Source organism: Melopsittacus undulatus, chromosome 8, assembly GCF_012275295.1.
Source record: "Melopsittacus undulatus isolate bMelUnd1 chromosome 8, bMelUnd1.mat.Z, whole genome shotgun sequence".
Taxonomy (NCBI): domain Eukaryota; kingdom Metazoa; phylum Chordata; class Aves; order Psittaciformes; family Psittaculidae; genus Melopsittacus; species Melopsittacus undulatus.
The window spans coordinates 14,962,381-14,968,354 of record NC_047534.1 but is presented as its reverse complement, the minus strand read 5'-3'; positions in this window follow the sequence as shown (position 1 = coordinate 14,968,354).

Here is a 5,974-nt window from a genome sequence, read left to right as displayed (position 1 = left end):
GCTAGATGAGAATGGGGGTTTGCCTCTCTCCCTCCCTGCCTCCTGCCATCCCTTTGCTATGAATCCTTGTTTGTAGACAAGCCTAACCATACAGCTCTGGCTAGACTTTCTCAACAGGCTGCTGAGATGCTTGGCTGAGGAACAGTAGTAAATACTGCACAGTATGTTCCCTAATTCTTCTAAATTTCCTGAACTTTGTCAGCATTTCCATTTATTTGAAAAGAAAACAAAACACTCTTTCTGGAGGTGCTGAAAGTCCTGCATATACGTGAACAGATCCTGTTTATGTACTCTGGAAGGCAACAGCACTGACTTGCTTTTGCAACCCAGGCAGAGTGAGTGCTGTTGTGGTGTCATACAGAAACTCTTAGGCTCCAGGACGAAATCTGCAGAGCACAGGGACTGTTGGCTCTTTGTGTGGAGTGACTGACACTGCCAGCAAGGTGGGTGATGAGGAGGGGACTGGAATTCTCAACACCAAAAGATGAGGCCAAGGTTTCCCCTCTAATAGTTATGTGTCTCTTTTTGAGTAATTGAGTTTACATGAGGTTTACAACAGCATGTAGTGACAGGACAAGGGGAATAGCTTTAAGATGAAAGAGGGTAGATTTAGATTAGATGTTAGGCAGAAGTACTTTCCTGTAAGGGTGCTGAGGCACTGGCAGAGTGTGCCCAGAGAAGCTGTGGCTGCCCCCAGGTCTGGAAAGCAAACTCAACTGGCAAACATTAAGGGAGGACTATGGTGGATCAACAAGGTATTACATGAACTTTGCAAATGAGGTACTCATTTGAAGTTGCACTAGAGAGGAGAGTATCTGAGCTTCTCATAAAACATAATGCTGGCAGAGAGATGACCGATTTCTGTTCTTTAATGCTGACATAAGGTAAGATACTTCATCATTTGTTTGGAAAGAAAGCAGTTGTAGTTGTTCTTGTAGCAATAGTTGTTACTCTTCAAGAAGAAAGTAGAGATCAGTTCATTGCAGTGCTGTATTTATACATTTTTGTAGGAAGTGCAGAAATATCTAATTCTCATCCCTCTGTCTTTCCATTTATAAAAAGGAAAAGTAATTCTGAGGATACTGGTTGCCTACAGCTTCTTTTTCTTGTTGACTGACTCAATATCAGCTTGTTTTGTGAAGAGGAGGCTGAGGCGCCTCAAATTCTGGGCTAACACTACCCCAATGGGAGCTGTAAAAATGATGGTAAAGTTGTAAAGACAAATGCTTCTCAATCGTGGGCAAATGCCCCCAGAATGGAGGTTCAGCTTGGATGTCAAGATAAGATTCTTCACTTGCAGAAGAGTGCTCATCTGGGGCAGCTGTCAAATCTCCAGCCTTAGCTGTAGCTGAGACTCAGCCCAGGCAAAGCTTTGAGTAGAGATAGGACTAGAGACCTCCAGTAGCGCCTTCCAAAGGACATCTTTACCTTCACATGGGCTTGGTGGTGCCTGCAAGGATTTTGCCCAGACTTGCAGTCTGCTTGTTAGTGCCTATGAAATCTTTCTCCTCTCCCTAAATTTCATGGATTTGCAGGAATTTCATTGTCACTGAGCTCTCTACCTCTTTACCAAATTACGTGCAAAATTAGTGAACAAATTCAACAAGACCTTGGGGGAGACAGAGGGAAGAAAGAGATGGAAAGACAAAAATGCAAGCACATTTACTCTCTCTTTCTTTCCAGAGAGGAAAGGTCACACACTTTCTTTTTTGTTTTGCTCCCACAAAGTTATGCTACAGGGCAGACTGCCACAGGCTAGTCCATGTGTGAATTCTAGTCCTTTTCAGTATGTCCTTAACACAGTGATATGAAGGCACAAAATCACCATTCACTTTGCTCTCCAGTACACTTCTGTCCTGGGTTCAGCAGTAGCAGTCATGTTTTCTCCTTCTTAGTAGCTGGTTCAGCACTGTGTTTTGACTTTCAGCCTGGGAACGGTGCTGATAGCACCTATGTTTGTAGTTACTGCTCAAATATTTACTCTGGCCAAGGACTTTCTGAGCCTCATGCTCTGCCAGGGAGGAGGGGGGGCTGGGAGAAAGTAGAGACAGGACACCTGACCCAGGCCAGCCAAAGAGGTATTCCATACCATAGCACGTCATGCCCAGGAGGTAACTGAGAGTTACCCAGAAGAGCTAGGCGCTCTGGGGGTTGGTAGAGGTGTTGGTCAGTGCTTTGTTGGGCAGGGTGGAGTGAGTTATCAGTCGGCGGGTGGTGAGCTGTATTCACTTGTTATTTCTTTTATCATTATTATTATTATTGGTAGTAGCAGTAGTGATTTGTGTTATACCTTAGTTATTAAACTGTTCTTATCTCAGCCCATAGAAGCTACATTCTTTGGATTCTCCTCCCCAACTCTCTGGCAGTTGGGGGAGTGAGGGGGGGAGTGAGTGCACGAGCTCTGTCTTTGGGTTTAAACCACAACAACTCCTTTTCCTGAGGCTCATGGTGCCAACTCTGCCAGACATAATCCTAGATGAAGCAGACAACTGTTCTGAACTGGTGCTGTAATTCCTTCGTTCTGGCCCCCATGTAACATTTATGTCCGTGCAAATCCAGCTGATGATATAGGGCAGGATAGAGAAGATGGAACAGCATGTTATGACCTCTGAGTAGTATTTCTCTTCATGTATTGACTGAGTTGAGAAAGTGAGTTACAGTGTCATGCTCTCCATGATACTAAAGCAGAAATCAAAGCTAGCATAGGAAAATACTGAGTGAAAGATGTGTTTGTGCATTGCAGATAGTGGCATCATCAGCCAGTGAGTTCAGTGGGAAACATCTAGCTGCCCATGTTGGGAAGTTGTTGAGGACAGAATCTGGAAGTCTTAATACTACACATATTCAATTGGTCTTTTCTACACTTAAGGATGAACACAGTGTGCACCCACACAATGCATGAACTGATGTCTGAAATACCAGTTATTACATCCACTGGGTTGACAAAACATATTTCGGCATTTGCTCAGAAGACATTAGCTGTCCGCTTTACACTCCCAGGCAGGGATACTGGCCCAGTTGGGAAGGAAGACATACAGGACTCCAGGGAGACTTCTGAGCTCTGACCCCATGTATCATTAAATGTATTTTACTTGCCACCATCTTTCACAAAACTCCTCAAACCTTCCATGTAAAATCAATACCAAAAGCCCTTAGGGTTTCTTGACAGCAACCTCTATCTTGATAAAAACCCCAAATGAGAAAGAGCTTTTTTTCATCTTTGTTTCAATGCCTGACAAGGTTGTCTGTTTCTTTTCTGCCTGGAAAGTGAGAGCAGCAATGTAAGTGCCATTCATTCATTTCTCCTTTTGAAAGAAGTTCAGCACTATTACTGAACAATGATCAAGGCTTGGATACACACTATTTTCCTGCAGGATCGTTCCAGAGCTACCTCTCTTGTCACAATTCCTTGCTCTCAGCTGAATGGAACTTTCTGATCTACCTTATTCCTTCATTTACAGTGGTGGGAATCAGAATCATCATAGAATAGTTAGGGTTGGAAAGGACCTTAAGATCATCTAGTTCCAACTCCCTTGCTATGGGCAGGGACACCTCACACTAAACCATGTCACCCACGGTTCTGTCCAACCTGGCCTTGAACACTGCCAGGGATGGAGCATTCACAACTTCTTTGGGCAGCCTGTGCCAGTGCCTCAGCACCCTCACAGTAAAGAACTTCTTCCATATATCCTGTGAGAGGCCGGACTCGGGGCCGCCGCTCAGCCGCGGCAGGTACCGGCAGCGCCGCAACGGGGGAGCCGCTTCACCAACGCCCTCTCGCTGTACCCGCCCCTGCTGCGGTCCTGGGGCGCGGCTGCGCGCACCGTGACGGTGTCCGCTGAGTCGCGACCGGTAGTAGCGGGTCTGTGAAGCGACGCTAGCGTCTCCCCCCTGGCACCGTAACGGGCAGAAGCGTAACGGCAGCGGCACGGCCCCGCTGCCGCCCCCGCACCCGGGACACCACCCCCAACGGCTGGGGCGCGGTTACAGCCCGACACTCCGAGGTCCTGTGCTCCCGGAGCCTTGCACCCGAGGTTCTGAACGGCCCTGTCTGTACACCCTGCTGGCAGGCAGCTCCTGTTCACCACAGGGGCACATCCATTCGGAAGACACCTATCTTAGCTTGGCCATGCACCCTCTGAGCAATCAGTCACTGTATTTGGTACATAAAAATGAAATAAATTGCTAACAAATTAATTTTCCAAACCAAGGGAGTGTGCAGCAGCTTGTGCTGTCACCTGGACCTGGTCACTGGCCGCCTGTCCCGTTCCGCCTCTCCCACAGCCCTCTTCTCCATTCCTAACACTGTAGCCTAAAAACCAAACTCCAGATCCTGAACCTGCACAGTTATTCCTCGCAGTGTTCATCACCCAGCACAAACTGACTGTTCTCCTCACTAAAACCTGCGTGTGGAAACTGCAGCTGCAGAACTGGATCACCTGGAGAGACCAGCTAAGAACCCCCACTGAAAATGAACACCTCGCTGACACGAAGAAAAAGGCAGTTCCTGCCTCAGAATGCTTCCAGCCTATGGAGAAATGAGCACTATATCACAGAACCATATTTAGCCTTATGAGGAGGAGAATGTGTTTCCATGATCTTTGACAATCTTTTTACCTGCCCTTCAGTTCCCCACTGTGTGAAGTTCTTGCAACACTGTTAGGGTTGAACCAGTGCAGAGACCTAGCTGCCACAGGTGCAGCAGCAGCAGCAGCCATCTGAATGGTTCTTACAGGAGTAAAGCTCCAGTGTCCAGCACATGGTGCTCAGTAGTGTCACCACTCTGTGTAGAACAATGCACACAACACACTCCATGAGAGGAGCTGTCTGTTTTCCTCCTATGGGTGTGTATGATAGGTAGGAGCCTGGTGAATTCCAGTTTAAAACCCGTGGATGGGAGCTCAAGCTGGAGAGAAGGGCAGGTTGTGGGGCTGGGTGTGGGACTGTCAGTGAACCAGTATGCTCCCTGCTCACAAAACCACTGTCTGCTCTTTGGTAGAGGGGCAGACATCTGTGATTCCAGGTAAATATATACTTTATTTACCCAGGTTGAAATAAAGGTGCACAAGCTGCTTCACAGTTATATATCTGGAGAAGAAGAAAAAATTGCAGTTGTTTTGTGTTAAACTCAGAAGAAATCTGTGCTTATTTAAGGACTCTTAGTATGGTGCTTATTTACAAATAAATACTTAGGTTCAAATTTCTTGGTCCAGAAGACAGTCACAGTGCAATTTAGAGCACTGGATTTCAGGGAGAGGTTTGGTTGTTTTGTTGGGTTTTTTTTTTTGGCCAGAAAGGCCAGGAAGATGAAAGGAAAAATTAGAAAAGTTATCTGAGAAGTTCCTCAACATTCTAAACTGGAAAAATGTCATCATCAGAGGAAGGTCTTGTCCATCTGTTATACTTTTTATAAAAGGTGAATCTAGCAGAGGGGATAAACAGAGCCCAAGAGAAGTACACTTTTGTTTTTTGGATGATCTGGACCAAATAATTTGTTGAGATCACTGGACAATCCTTAGAGATGACTTGCAGAGGCTGTGTTTTGCCTCCACTCCTGCCTCCCCTGCAGCCTCAAACTGACAGACAGGAGCCACTCTGCAGCAAACTTTTGATTTCATTTTGCTCAGGGTGAGCTCACTGAAGGCAAACCCACTGACCCACTTGCAGTGAGCCTCCAGCAAATCTCTCTGCACTGTAATCAGTCTCGCTCACATCATGCCTGACTCTGGGTCGCACCACACACAGAGCTGCACTGGGGGGAGAGCACTGCTGCTCTCGGGGCAAAGCAAGGTGCCCTGGGACAGGAGGGACAACTGGAGCCCTGCTGGAGTGCCAGAACCCATGGAACAGCCCTGGGGGCCCAGTGGTGCCTGTGTTGTGTCACAAAGCCCATGCAGTTCTGGAAGCCCCAGGGGTGCCCAGAGCAACCCGGGGTGCTGGACAGTCTGCAGTGGCTGCCTGAGCCCAGGACAGC